Raw genomic sequence first — 16,008 nt, 5'->3', positions numbered from 1 at the left:
TGGCTTTGGTGGTGAACCATGTTCATTCCCATACGTCCTCTTCATGACACTGTAAATGCCTTGTGTAGATGTTTTATGCATTTAATGTTTTCTGTCTTTGCAATCTGACTCCGTGGGATGAAGTTCCAAGAATTTCTCCCACTTCAGGGCTCCTGTGTGACAGCTCAGCAGTGTTTTATTCTGTCTTTATTATTTTGTTACTTTACAGGAAATGCAGGCCACTTTGATTCCTTAACACAGACAGCAGCTGTGGATATGAGAGTCACTTATGAAACAAATATCAACCTGCTGCATTTCAGTGAGCCTTATCACAGCTTTTGAAAAGCACGGGTACTGTGTTCAATTAGCTGTTGTTGTGGGGAAATAACTGCTCATCAGAGGGATGTTCAGTTATGGGTGCTTTGGTGTGTAATCATGCTCCAATAAGCAGCTCAGTATTCAGTTCACTCAGCTCTGGTTTTGTAGGAGAGGCTGAGGGGCTACTCCTCTCTGTAATGTGGCGGAGGAGTGCTGATGAAGAAGGTCTGCTGGCCAAAACCCACTCTTCCTCCCACCCTGCATAACATGGCAGAGACACAAGAGTGAGGATTTCATACAAAGGGAATTTCTGTACGGTTATGGGGAGAAAGAAAACATTCCAAAACCTTCTTTTTCTCTATTGTTTTTTTAATCTTATTGTTTCTAGTTGGCTATGTTTATTGCACATATCCTCAAGTGATCAAAAAAGATTATTATTATTATTAGTAGTAGTAGTAGTAGTAGTATTAATAATAAGATTTATTATTATTATTATTACGATTATTATTACATATTGTGCATAAAAAATTCAGACAAACTAATTTTGCAAGTGGATGTAAGTGAATATAATGAGGGAAATAAAAAGTAATTTGGCATCAACAAGTAATAATTACATTTGAGCAACATAAAACACAGGTATTTTGTGGGGGAAATCTTTGTACTATTTCATAAAATGACCGGTATTTGGCAAAACAACAATTTATTAAAAGAGATGATTGTGAATCATGGATATTGTATGGTGCACCACAGGGGTCTCCACTGGGCCCAAAATGGTTTCTTTTGAATACTGCATGGTTATATCAATGACAGTGAAATTTGTGCACAAGCCCAACATGTTTTGTTCTGGAGAGTAATTGCAGCAGCTTTTGCAGATGGTCATGAATAATAATGATTACAAAACAATTTAATAATGACAGGTTATCATTAAATTTAATTTGTATTATTTTGTTGAAAATATAGGAAACAGTTAACAATGTGTACAGACAGCTACATAAAACACATATTGATATCACTTCCCATTAGACACACACTTGATGAATGACAAGCTGAAGTAGTTCTAAGACAAATGTTTCAAGCCTGTTCTAACTCCATGTTGTCAGGCGCTGACACTTGGTCTTGACCTTTTGGTATTTCTTTTGTCAACACCCAGAGTATCCCTATAGTATCAACCTGCAGAGTAGCTCCAGAAATCAATGTAAGTCCTTCGATGTCAGAAAGTGACAGCATGTCCCAGGTGAGTGTATAGCCAGATTAATGATATTAGCACTGTATAAACGACACTTAAAATAGTTAGATAGTGATATTTGAGTGAATTTACTGCAGTATTTATAGGTCACTCTGAAGGAAATAAGTATTGTCAAGGTTATTTTATTTAAACAAGTCATTATTTAAAACTGTTGTTTCAGAAATGCTTTTTTTTTTACAAGCAATACTAATGGGGAAAAATAAATAAATAAAATAATAATAATCATCATCATTTTTATCATTCTTGTATATCCAAATTAAGTCTGAAGTCTAAACTGGAGTAAGGCAGATGCTGACAACACAGTCATGAAAACTGGGGATAATTAATGCAAGAAATGAAGAAATCGCTTGAGTAATATTTAAAACAAACATTCAATTTTGAAAGGAACCTTTATATGCTGAAGGGCAAACACTCATTCATCAATTTTCCCCATAATGGGAATTCCATAATTTTCACTCTAGTGTTTTTGTTCTTATTTCACCACAAGGCACAGTGTAACTAAAGGGTAAAACCCAGGTGAGCAGTGGATATGTAAGCAATTTATACTCGAGAATGATTTTCTGCAGGCTGGTTTATCTCCTCTGTGCACTGAGCAGATTATGAAATCCTGCCAGCGCACAATATAAACCCCTTTTCACCAGCAATGAATTTCATCAAGCAGTAGAACATGAGAGCCATCCAGCCATAGCCACATAGTCTACCTTGTGTTGAGCTGCAGCTGAATACAGAGCAGCCCGGGGAAGCCTCCCACAATCCCAGTCAAGATATTCATTACAGCCACAAATGTCCAAGTCAGCAGAACAGGAGAGCCAGGATTCAATGAGAATGCAGCCATCTCCAGTGGCTCTGATTTCATGCTCCAAGCCGCATTTCCCCAGTTGCGGAAACCTATTCTCCCAACCCCCCACCAGTGTTTTTCCATTGTCTCGGCCGTTTTTTCCCCTCGGTGTTAGCCCACAAACGTGACTGCATGCAGAAAGTGGCCATCACACTCTGATTCCTCCTTCACGCGCTGGATGCCAAGAGGAGAGGGATAGGATTTCATCTGCAGACAAGAGGTCTGTTTGCCAGCGTTGGTGCACTTAATGTGGTTCCACTCATGAGGAAAATGGTCCAGTATCTCTGTGAAATTATCTTTTGTTCTTTAGTGAGGGTTTTAAATCAGTGTCTTTGTGCTTTGTATGTCTGACTCTACTTCAAGCTGGAAAATGAGAAATAAAGAAAATACAGCTCTGTCACCCAAAAATCCTACAATATATAAAGTTTTGTGAACATTATAATATTCATCTCATCTCATAGCCTCTGGATGTCCACCAGATCACCGGTGACCCCTCTGAGCATGATCATAGACCAACCCCACAATGTTTATTATCTGTCCTGGTCATGCTTATGACATTAATTGTGCTTTGTGTATTACTGATAAGAAAGACAGGCACAAATTCAGCAAAAAAAAAACAAAAAAACATAAATGCATCCTACTGGACCTTTTTATTATGTTAATTACGCGTGGGGGCAGAACCTATGGGGAGCAGCCATTGCCGACCAGAAATGACATACCTTTGTTGATTTCAGATGATCAAGTGCGAGTAAACAAGGAGCAGTCAGTGATCGAGACTGAGTAGAAAGCACGTGATCAGGAAGCAAACTATGGTTAGCAATTTTGAGGAAATAGGTATATTTGGTTACCTATTTGACTCGATAAAGTGTCATCTTAGACTGGTGTCCGCTGCACGGGGTCAGTAACCAGTTCATCACAGCCCAGGAAATGAGACAAATCAATGAGTCTGCGTCACTACCGGTGCTGGAACAGCCCATGACGGAGGCAACATGTAGCTGACCACGCCTGACTGATGGAGGAGTAGTTTAGTACTAGCACATACTTGACAACAGGCTATGACGTAAGTTACCTGATGGAACCGCTATTATTAAACATGATCTTTTGAAATCACTAGCAATGAAAATTCCCCACAGGTACCCTTTTAGTTGTAAACATATTACTTGTGCCAACACAGACATGCTAAATATCATCAACTCATAAAGACCCAGTGATACTTTTCTGGCAGTTCCCAAGTGAATTGTATAAACCTTTCCTAAGTCATTTATCACCATTTATTGTAATATTATTCTCTTTATTTAGAACTTTTTCAGTGGAAATCATATATTTTCCTGTATTTAATTCACTGATCATGTAGCTGTTCATAAAAGCTCAGAGTAAATTCATAGGTTATTAGATCAAAACAGAGACAACTGAAGAAAAACTGACTTTTTTTGTAAAATATATCATTAACTGGACCTAAACCAAGTGTGTCCATCCACTGTCATTTATCAAACTCCATGGGTTTTACTGGTGAATCAGTGTTGCTGAAGATAACAGTGTTTCCATATTCACTACAGAACCTCTGAACGTTCAAATGGGTCATATCTGATGACCATGAAAAGATGACAAACTGTATTTTACACCAATGATTTACATGCATTAATAGGATTAGTGGATCAACAGGTATTAAACATTTTAGATTAATAGATGGTTTTAGTTGCCAGCGGCTGTTTCTTAGATTCTCCATATTTTTGCTGTTTGGGTACTTTTATGGAAATCATGAGGACTGAAGTATTAAAGTCAAGACGTGTTGAGGATGAAAATGACATGAATGAAAATTTCATCATGTACAGATCTGTAGCATCATGTTTAAGTTATATTATAACTTAGTTACGCATTAATTTATTTATATGTATTGAAGTTGCATTGTGATTGTATCAACATCTGCACTGGAATTCAATAACTCAAATCAAATGAAGAAAGAAATAATTCAACATTATTACAACTATAAATCAACCATTTCAACAATGTTTATTTTCGTGCAACTCGGGACTCTGGAGAGTTAATGACTGAGTTCTATATATATTCTAAAAGTAGAAGGAATGTAGTGACAGACTGAATTCATATCCACGGTCAGTGTTTTTGTGTCTGTAAACTGTACAGTCTCAGCCGCTGTTGTGTGAAGACAGTGTCGTGTCGGTCACCTCAAGCCAAAAGTTTATGTAACAAAGATAAGTGCATATCAATGTGCTGAAACCAAAACACAGGCAAATTAAGTGCAACGTGGCATTTAAAGGTGAACAACAACCTATTTTATTCATAATAAAAAAAAGCACAGTAGTTGTGTCGGATGCAAATGTATCCTGCTGGAGGAAATATGTAGATGAATTATTATGTAACAGCTCGAGTTTAACTGATATGCCAGTCTATCACAGATTAGTATTGAGATATGTTTTTGGTATCAGCACTGATACAAATGTTTTTATAGTTATTTATAATAAATGAAGCGGGGTTTACCGTGCAGAGTTGTGATACGAGATTCACTTTGGATAATAATATGTTAATTTTTACCGAGAGCTTTATCACTGGTCTTACCTAACCACATCTGAGGGATTGTTGGCCCTTGTATTTATTGGGCTCTAAAACAAAAACCATTTGTTCATTTAAATGCGTCATGATCTATTCATACAGTTCTATCAGTTACTGGTAGTTGTGGCCAAAGTATGTTTTGTGAGATTGTAGTGATTTTGACCTCTGACCTCTAGCCGCTATATTGTTACCTCCACCAGGAGGTATTGTGATCACTTTGCTTTGTGTGTTTGCGTGTGTGCATGTTTGCGTGTTTGTTTGTTAGTAAGATAACTCAAAAAGTTATGGACAGATTTTCAGGAAATTTTCAGGAAATGTTGATACTGGCACAAGGGAGAAATGATTAAATTTTGGTGGTGATCAGGGGGGGCAGATCTGTCTTGGCAGAGGTCTGTGCTCTCTGTGTGCTTTTCTTGTTTTTGTTTGTCTTTTGTCCTACATTTGTGGAGATGTGTCATGGATATCTTGTAAAACACCTACAAAATGCAAAAGTGAATGTTATTTCAGTGAAATTTCACAAAATACACATTGAAATACATTAACAGGTTAAGAATCACAGTATTTATTATGTAGACCAATGGCCCTGTGACTGTTATGATGTCACATGCAACTATATTAGAAGAATATTACTGGTTTGTCACTGGGGAAGTAAAATTTTACTGTTCTTGTTGGTTCAGCCGGCACCTTTACTACATTACATATACCGCTGGGTAATTTCATCCTGAGTGATGTAATCAAGTTTAAGATGAAGATTAAATCTGATTAATGATTAGAAACTACGCCTGTTGACCTGTGAGGAACCATGGGTTCTTGATCCTCTGATACAGTTCATTCCTTTACTTTCTTTACTGTCTTGGTAAATTCCACTGGAATTTTCAGTTGAATAACCTCTCAGCTGGCATGTCTGTTTCTGCACATGACTTTTGACACCATGGTAACATGGCCCAATTGTTTATCTGTTGCTAGGTAATCCACTTCAATGATGAATCTATGATTCTGGGCATAGCAACGTGATCGTAAGGCTATTCCATTACAAAATTACTAATATTTCCCAAAATACTGGTCCTATCAACTTGCTGCTCTCACTAGTCTCTTCCTTGACTAAATATACATGAATATGTCAAGCTGCAGCAGTCAGCTCTTTTCAGAGTTTGTGTGGTGCCCAAGACACACACACACACACACACACACACACAGAGTCCACTTCCTTGATGACCAAAATTAAAATATCAGCCCCACATTTTTACCACATTAATTATTTAAGTACTGTACTTTGTTAAATGTACCAGTTATATTCTGTCCTCAAGAACCTACATGCAAATGCAAAAATGGCTCCAGATGAAATCCCTGAATGAATGTGTCGACAGAGGATGTCCATTAGGTCTCCCTGGCTCCACCATGAATAACTACGGCAGCCGCTGACCTGCTATTATTTCACTGTGGGCGAGGACAAGGTTAGATTAGCAAAGAGCGGGAGCAGCAGAGACACAAGCCTTGAAGAGAATTGATATTGAAACATCACTGACACCTCTGCAGCCGTCACCCCTCTAATGACAGGGCACACAGACAAGAAACACTCATCCATATACATTAGGGCGCTCACTATATGTGCACATTCGAACTACACACAGACACATTGTGGTGTGTATCAGGCTTGTGGGAGATGGCAACCAGGGAGCAGAATGAGGTAATGATGAAAAAGCCGACAGCAGACAGGGAACATGGAGAGGAGAGCCTCATTTAATGAGCTATTGACATTTTCACAGGAGGAGTTCAGGGTGAGGATGAGCAGACAGGCCTATAGCTGCTGGATTTTAAAACCCCCGATTCACATTTACCTGAAAATATTAAAGGTGTATCCAAGGTGCATCCAAATACGGCATTTGATTTTGTTTTAGTCAAGGAAAAAAAACAAAAAGAGAGATGAGAAAAGGTCTTGAGGGGAAAAAAACAGATCAGGTTCCAGCAAGATGGATGATGGATGAATCAATAAATTAAATCATGCATCATGCAGGGAAAAAAAGCCTCAATCAGGATGGGCTGGACACACATGGAATACCAAATATTTCACAACATATAAGAAAAACAAATACCCAGGATATTTTTATTTCAGCTAAAGAAGCAGTGGTGTACGCGTATGTATATGGAATGTATATTACACATTAGAATAGTTTTAAAGGTTTGTTTTGTAAGATTTGCTTAATTGCAGATAAGTAACATAATATTCATAATTATGTTTTTCAGGGGGGCATTAAAGGTACAGTGTTGTAACCTACCTACCCTAGGTGGCAGCAAATACCTGAATCAATGCAAAGACAGCTTGATTTCTCTGGTTCGGTGTTGCGCTTACCTAATGGCTGGCACTTTGGGACAAAAAGCCTTGGCTGTATCTTTCTCAACTTTTGAACACTTTGTTTCCACAACCTGCCAAAATCCCAAGCACCTCAACTTCTCTGCCATCACTTCCATCAACCTGTTCTCACAGAATTCCATGTAATGATGTGTAATGACCACGGGCGCCTACCTCAAAATCTGTGGTGGTTTCATGGAATCGCTGAAAATTCCATGATGGGCCCACAGAAGTGATGCCGATGTAAGTCAGTGGCAGACATCAGGCCACGCACGGATCCCCTGATTCAAATATAACTGCATCGGCATCACTCATCTTATGTGGTCTACATGCAGATCCCCTTTGTCAAATGTTATCGCATGTAAGATGAGTGATCCAGATGTGTTTGACCACAGCTGATGCCTGTCACAGACTTACATTGGTATCACTTCTGTGGGCCCATCATGGAATTTTCTGCGATTAAGACAGTGGACAGTAAGACAGTTTTTTTTTTGCTAAAAAATTAATTTTATTTTTGCAAATAAACATTCATTTTAGATGACATTTAGTCTATATAATTTATATTATTATGGATGGAGGCAGAAAAGCCAGCTGTAGATTACTGTACAAAGTGAGAATTTTATTTTCCTTGGACAGAATATGTACAGTCAGTCCAGCTTGGATTTCCACAGCTCCAAATTAATACTGAACAAACAATAACTCAAACTATGAATTATGAAAGAGCTGCAGCATCTTAAACTGACCACAATGAACATTTGAAATATAAACAGTACTCCAGTGCTTCAGTTTCTGCCTCACAGTTTGTCATGTCTTTTATGTGTTGGCATCGTTTCTATCAACTCACCATATTTTTTTAGTTTTTTTTTTTGTTTTTTTTTTTAATTTTCATCAATTACATAGAAATTTCAGGCGACCCCATTTGAATTCCAGGCGACCTCACGTGGGGTCCCAATCCCAAGGTTGAAAAACATTGGATTAAGATATGGAGAAGCCCTCCCCGTTCTGCAGGCAATTACTTCAATTTTTGTCCTCTGAAGGCTCATGTAGCAGTTATACCTATGCTATGTATATTTAAATGGGTTTTCCTTGGTTAAATGTAATCAAACAAATTGGGTTTTTTTTGACTGATTGAGCACTATTTTTCAATTACAATCAATGATTAGATTGATTATTGGAAAGAACACTATAAAAATCCTACACATTGTACCTTTAAGGTGCATTACTGTCACCTACTATGTTTGAGTGTGGGCAGTTAACTGAAAAGCCCTGAGAAAAGAAAGATCAACTGTAATTAGAAATATACATGTCATTAACAGCCAGCATAGGGGAGGGTGAGGAGTATTTACTTCACTGCGCTCTGCATCTTCATTACTAGTTGATACTAAATAAGTATTTTATTGTGAATCTGTGATGTTATTAAAACAGGCAACAAGAAACCTGTGAAACATGGACCAAAATGTTGCTTTTATACACATTAGATTTATAATGTATAATATATGATATAATATATGTTTAGAGACTGGTTGACGGTTTATGTTCAGAGACTGAATGACCTCCTTCTGAACCTTATTAACGGCAGAATGATCAATTACAACCAATGGTCAGAAGATCAATGGTTATTCATACTGTGACTGTTCAACCACAGACATTAGTGTCCAACAGTTTATACCTGTAATTTCTTGCTTCAGTGCATCCAATTGCACACTTAGAATAATAGCTATCATGCATGTCAAATAAAATATTTGACAGTTTCTCCATATTATATTATGCTTTTTTTGTGGATTAGCTCAAATTTGTTCAAAACTGATAGGCTCTCCTCAAAGTAATTTAACTCATCCCTCAAATCGATTGCTTCTTAGATAGAGGCTGCATCTGTTTGCGTGATAAATGTGATAAAAAAAACTTCAGGAAGGCCTGGAGGTGAGATGATAAGAGTAATTTTTCATTCACTGTCAGTGCATTTGTTCAGTGTCCAGAGAGACGGACAGAAAGACAGACAGAGCTGCTGAGACGCATCCCTAAGACTAATCGACTGGAGCTCCAGGCAGCAGACAGAGGAAAGTCCCAGAAGACCGGCTGCCGCTTTGGTTCTTAAACACATTACTATTGATTTGTCAGTGTTCTTATGTCATCACAAACTGTACAGGACAAGATGAAGCTTTCTTTACTGAACAAAGAAAGGGCGATCGTTCAGACTGCTGAAAGACCTAAAAGACAAAAAACATCCCCAGGACTGAACCAGCTATTTAACAGCTTAATCCAGCCCAAAACATCCACTAAAGAAAACAAATCAACCCCAAAAAAATCAACTAAATGCAATACTGTGGAAATAAATCTCAACTGAAATGACTGAAATGAATGTTTACTGTTGTTTACCCCAATATCAACAGATGGCGCTGTCTACATTTAGATTGAGTAATAATAAAAGTGTCAAATTGACCCCAGATCTCCACAAGTACAAGTATTAAGCTCATGGCTTAAACACATCAGTATCATATGGCATCAGTTTTTTCCTTTAAAAAAATCTCAGCCTGGGTGACACAGTGGTGCAGTGGATAGCACTTGTGCCTTATAGCAAGATGGTCCTGGGTTTGATTCCAACACCAGTTGATGGGGGTGGGACCTGCCTTCACCCATAAGTAGCTGGAATAGGCTCCAGTAACCCTAATGAGGATAAAGCGGGTTCAGAAAATGAATGAATAAACAAAATCTCAGCTTTTCAGTATAGTTTTACCTATAGCTGTGTTTTTGGCCAGAAAACAGCCATAATAAAACTGCAAATCCTCTTGGTTTTCTGTATAGCTGCACTAAAGATTCATTTAGAATTGTTAAAACAAGGTCACAACTGTCACAGTTTAGTCTGAACCATGGATCAACAAATGGCACCAAATATAGTAACTCTATACCTTCATTATCAAACACTGCAGTTTCAACATCAAACTCTATTCTTTTCATTTAAAGCTGTGACAGTGGTGAAAATTATATTAGTGTTTCTATTTTTCTATCACTCTCACTTTCTTTGACTCTGAAAGTTGCTTCTTACTGGTTCTCATCCTCAATTACTAAATCCTTGTCTTGGTTTTCAACACCATTGGAGACTGGCAGAGACTCAACACTCCCTCTAGTGTTTCACATACATCCAAAGTGACATGTTTAGCATGTTGCTGGGAATAAATTCAGATGTTGGGATGTTTTTACATAATTTCTAACCTTTTAAAGTTCAAACAATACATATAAATAATTTATGATTTAAATTATACGTATTTGTTTTTTGCAGAAAAGTAAAATAGCAACATCGTAATCTGAGGTTTGCATTAGGATTACTGTAAAAAATAAATAAATAAAAAGATAGAAAGAAAAAAAGAAAACTTCTAAACTGTATATGTTTTTTAAATTTATTTATGGCTTATATCATAAACATCATTATGTACTTTATTAATCATTTATAAAGCCATTAGTGGCAATTCATAGAGTCTGAATTATTAAAGTGTTCCGGGATAATGTTCAGTATCTCTCATTTGCAAAACAGTGAAGTTGCATAACTGAGTACAACAGCAGTCCAAAGATAATGATCACAGCTGAAATGCAATGACAACGCAGTTCTTTGCATGTCTAACACTCTGAGCAGGTGCAGATGTCTGCCTCTTTAAATACCAAGAAATTTAGCTGTTAAAATTAGAGATTCACACTGCTGTCTAAACAGTGAAGCCACAAACCTGAGGTGCTCTATAAATGAGTGTAAACAAAGACAAACTGTGCTGCATGGCTGCCTGTGTAAATACAGGTGGAATTAGCAGTGAACAAATGACCTCTTATTCTTCATGCAAATATAAAGGAGGACCAGAGAGAGAAGCACCATCCATTTTCAATTAGGTGCTATGGCTGATGAAAAGTGATTTTAATTACAAAACCGTGTTACAATCACAGATGATGACTAGAGTGGGTAAATAGAAAAATTAAATATCAAAGAATGATTGAAGGGAAAACCTGGAAACAGAAAATGCTGTTTACATTTTATTTGATGTACGGATCGTGTATAGAGTCAGGTATAAAATGTGTGAAAATTCTTGACATGATAAGAAAATATGGCATTAAAACATAGGCAATAATGAAGAATTAGAGCATCTTTTAGGCCCGAAATTTATTGCAATAAATACATTACAGGCAGGAAATCGCAGAATCCTTAGAGGCTGAACATAACCTTGCACTCCAGAGTGTCAATATTCCCCTGACAGTGAAGCTCATGTTCACCCCCTCTGCCTAAAATGCATTAGACACAGATGATATCCTGTAGCCGAGCCTTCAATCTATTCCACACAAGCACTAATCTGTTAATTGATCTGAGAGAAAGGCTGTGTGTGTGTGTGTGTGTGTGTGTGTGTGTGTGTGTGTGTGTGTGTGTGTGTGTGTGTGTGTGTGTGTGTGTGTGTGTGTGTGTGGGATGACATTACTGAAGAAATATATAATCTTTTATAATGGGTTCAGGGACCTTGAGAGGATAAAAGCTTGCTGTTGTTGTGAGCTGCTCTTTAAGAATTCATCCATCCCAGTTTATTGTTGGCGATCTGACAGTGTTTTATGCTGCTGTTGCACAATTAAGAAGAGAAGATGTAATTAGAAGGCTAAGAGGTGGTGATTGTAGCAAGTACTGAAGTACTGCTACTTAGAAAACAAGAGCTTTTACTGTGAAGAAGTGAGTTTTGTTTTGTTTTGTTTTTTTAAGCTTTAAATGCTAAAGAGATGGGTATCATGTATTAAATGGTTTTGCAAAGGATGTATTTCATTCTTGAGGTATTTGCATTGTAAAAGGTCAATATGTATAACAGATGAAGGCAGCGTTTTACATTACATTGTACACCCACCTCAGTACACATCAGGAAATACATCCTCCCATGGATTAAGTCAGAGAACTGGGTACAACTCCACCACACAGATCTGCCCCCATTTCCCCCAGAGGACACTCACTGAATTGCAGTGAGGAAAAAACTCCCCTACAGCCCAAAAATGTTCCTCATAGACCACAAAGATAAAATTAGTGTATGCCTACAGATCTATGACTGCAAAAAGAACATAGGAAATAACTCTTTATTGTCAGGGGTTTTTTTGTTTTGTTTTTTTACACAGAGGCTTTATATGTTTTATGTTTTTCACCTAAATGCAACCCTTTAGTGAACCCCTGAGTGCAGACTAATGCTACAGAGATTCTCTTTACCTTTGGAGAATTTCAGCAGACACCTTTAAAACACAATACATTCTGTAATAAGTATTCACTATAATTAAAATGGAGGCACTGCTCTTGTAAGAATTGTACTTTACAAATGCTTTCAATGGATGCTCGTTTTTTGTTTAGTTTTTTTTTTTTTTACAGAATTTACAAAAAGTTTAGTTTTATTCAGCAATTTCATCTCACATTGTCCTGATCTTAATAATATTGTCCACATGAAGGTATGACAAAGGAACATGTTAAATAAAATATTAAAAGAAGCAATCAGTTGTTAAAGTAATCCAAAACATTGTACCATACGAATGTCAGATGAGGAATATAAAGTAAATAACATCAGGAACAAGATAAAAATAACATTGTCACATAATATTAAAACTACTTTTTGTCATACTTCTGATAATTTAAGCAAATTTTTACATAATTTTTTTAATATGTTAAACTGCAAAATGTAATAAATTGTCCCTTTAAGCCCAGAGCTATTCCATGCAGATGACCAAAGCGCAATGACACTAAATATAATTTTTAAAAAATTTAACCCAGGATCAAAAATAAAGTCTGTCACCACACTTTTAAACCTACAGTTAAAGGGCATATATGAAGCTTTTTTACTCTGTTTCACACATGTCCCCATGGCTTTATACTAGTGAGAATCCATTTGCTGAGACATAAAAAGAGTGCTTTGATATGACTGAAGCCCACCTGATACCAACCCTTCCTGTTTTTTCCAAGGAGCCCAAGAGATGACGAAGAGGAGGACGAAGAATAAAGCTCAGACCGGAGGAGTCTGGAGGATGACAGCGAGCATTATTTCACAGGATAATATGTGCAAAAGTGTTTGGTATTACTTCGCTTCTCAACTACTAAAGGGATTAGGGGCTTGATCAAGGCTGCAGAGTAGGTGATAAGAGTCCAAAACAAGAACAGGATGTGAGTCACACACTCTAATCCCTCCATCATTCTCACCAGCCGACATTTAGCATCATCTCCTGCATGATACTCCCACTTTGAGACGTAAGGAGCTTACATGATACAGCATTTTTTTTTTCTTACTTAAAAAAAGGGTTGAGACTTGAAGTGCTTGAGCTTGTGGCCTGTGTGGTTCTGTCAAATAAAGCAAATACCAGTAACTACGTAAGACAAGGCTTTTATGTATCAAAATGTGCAATTTAATCTTAAATTTTACATTCTCGAAGAGTCATCAGAAAATTTACTGCAATGTATAATACACATAAATTATATATTATATTTAATATTTATGCTCACTGTTTTCTTATAATACATAATGTATGACGTATCATGGTTTTCTGTATGGAAACCCTACATTTTAATCATATGTGCATGTACGTATGTAATTGAGATGAGCATTTTAATTACATTTTCAAATCAAATTGTCAAGTCATTTTAAGTCAGTCTTGACGTCATCATTAACACGTGTTTCCATCCAACCAAGGAGTGAGTGATTCACAAGTATACAACATACACGTGGTACGGTTTCACTTGTTGTATTGAACAAAGGTGCACATGTGCACTGCATCTTCTGGCCTTCATCGGGATCAACAGAAAAGTAGAATTTAGGGGGTATATGAGATGGCTCTTCATATGCCTCAGTTTACTTTCTAATATATGCAGCACTTGCACACAAACAGTATCACATACATCAGTTGCATGTCTGTACGATGTAAGATATAAATCTCCTCCCACCCCAAATAAAAGTGAGTCGACTCTTAAAAAAAAAAAAAAAAAAAGTTCACAGTGCACTATTTTGAGTAAACAACTACTTGAATTCATGCACGTCCCCAGTTTTGAACTATATACTGTATGTAAAAGTCCACCTATAAAGACAAGAACCACCTTTTATTGTATTATCCCAAACAAATAGACATAAATCATACATATATATATATATATATATATATATATATATATATATATATATGTATGTATATGTATATATATATATATATATATATATATATATATATATATATATATATATATATATATATATATATTTGAGTAATAATCTTGATGATTAGTTCACACATATTGTATGTTTTATACTTTACTGATTTTATATTTTTATTTTTAACTGCTTTTAGAATTGCTACTGTATTTATTCTGGGTGCTTTTCAGAGCATAAAAAACAAAATTTTGTTTCACTGGATAGTTGTATTTTAGCAATGACAATAAATCTTATTCTGTTCTATGGGCTCTATGCACAGCCCCACTACTTGCTGAACTTAAGGCAGCTCCTTTATTTCCTGTTTACTTATTATTGGACACACTGATTAATCCAGGTGTGTCTGCTACTTCATGTTGTGACTACTGTGGTCAGACACACCTGGATTAATCAATGTGCTCAACAATGAAAGACAGGGAATAAAGGAGCTGCCTGAAGTTCAGGAAGTAGTGGGGCTGTGCATAGAGTCCATTCTATTCTACTTGATTGTCAATTAAGAAAGAATTCATTATGATTTTATGCCATCAAACCATATACATTCAATTTACATCTGTGCAAATAGTCGAATGTGGCTAAAAATAATCAGAATTTTCAGGTAGTTCCACTTTAATGCCATGTGGTCATGTTGTAAAACTCCACCTGAACTAAATCATGGTTCATTTGGACTGCAGAGTGAAAATACATTTCAGATGATTCTGACTTTTGGAAGAGTTTCAGGACATGACCAAGGCTATTGTTAAAATAAGAAAAACAAAGAAGTTTTATTGTTTTTTCTTCTTTTTTTGTCATATTGATGATTTTTTACTCAGTATGTTGGAGGCCTTGGGGAACTTCTTCGGACCACTTTGTGATTATGTGTATTATATATATATATATATATATATATATATATATATATATATATATATATATACAGTATTCAGTAATAGGCAGTGCATATTTTTTAATTCATTCAGCTCAATAATTTCTCCATTTCCTCTAAGTTTTCTGTGTCAAGTTTTGTGATTTTTCTGTATGTTATATTATACAGTTATAGTTTCTCTCACTGACACAGGTGGGATGGTCATGTCAGATATGAACATTGGCGGAGTCCAGTTGCTTTGTTTACATGTTAATGTAATGTTGCATATTAAAGTCACTGTGAATTAACGTTCCTTAACTGATGATCAGGTAAAGTGTGACGTATCACAAAGACCCACTATCTCTCACTTAATAATACATGAACATGAATGCCTGATACTGCTTGCACATCTTGCATGAATGAATCATTACTTCAGATTTGTGCCCTTATGATCAAGTTTTAAGTGTTTTCAGTGTTTCATTTTTTCATTTCAGTTTCTAAACTCCTGCTCCTTCCTCTGGACTGAAAATCATGATCACAAAACTATTTTTCAGGCTAGAAACTAAAATTAATTCAAGCTGTGGGACTGAAATGAGGCAGAGAGGCAAATATGTAGAGTCCATTTGTTAAGAGTAAAGAATCATTATGAAAATTGTTCGATGGATTGCTTTCTTGGGGAAAGAC

This window comes from Sphaeramia orbicularis, chromosome 5, assembly GCF_902148855.1.
Source record: "Sphaeramia orbicularis chromosome 5, fSphaOr1.1, whole genome shotgun sequence".
Classification (NCBI taxonomy): Eukaryota; Metazoa; Chordata; class Actinopteri; order Kurtiformes; family Apogonidae; genus Sphaeramia; species Sphaeramia orbicularis.
Note: the sequence above shows the minus strand (reverse complement) of the source record.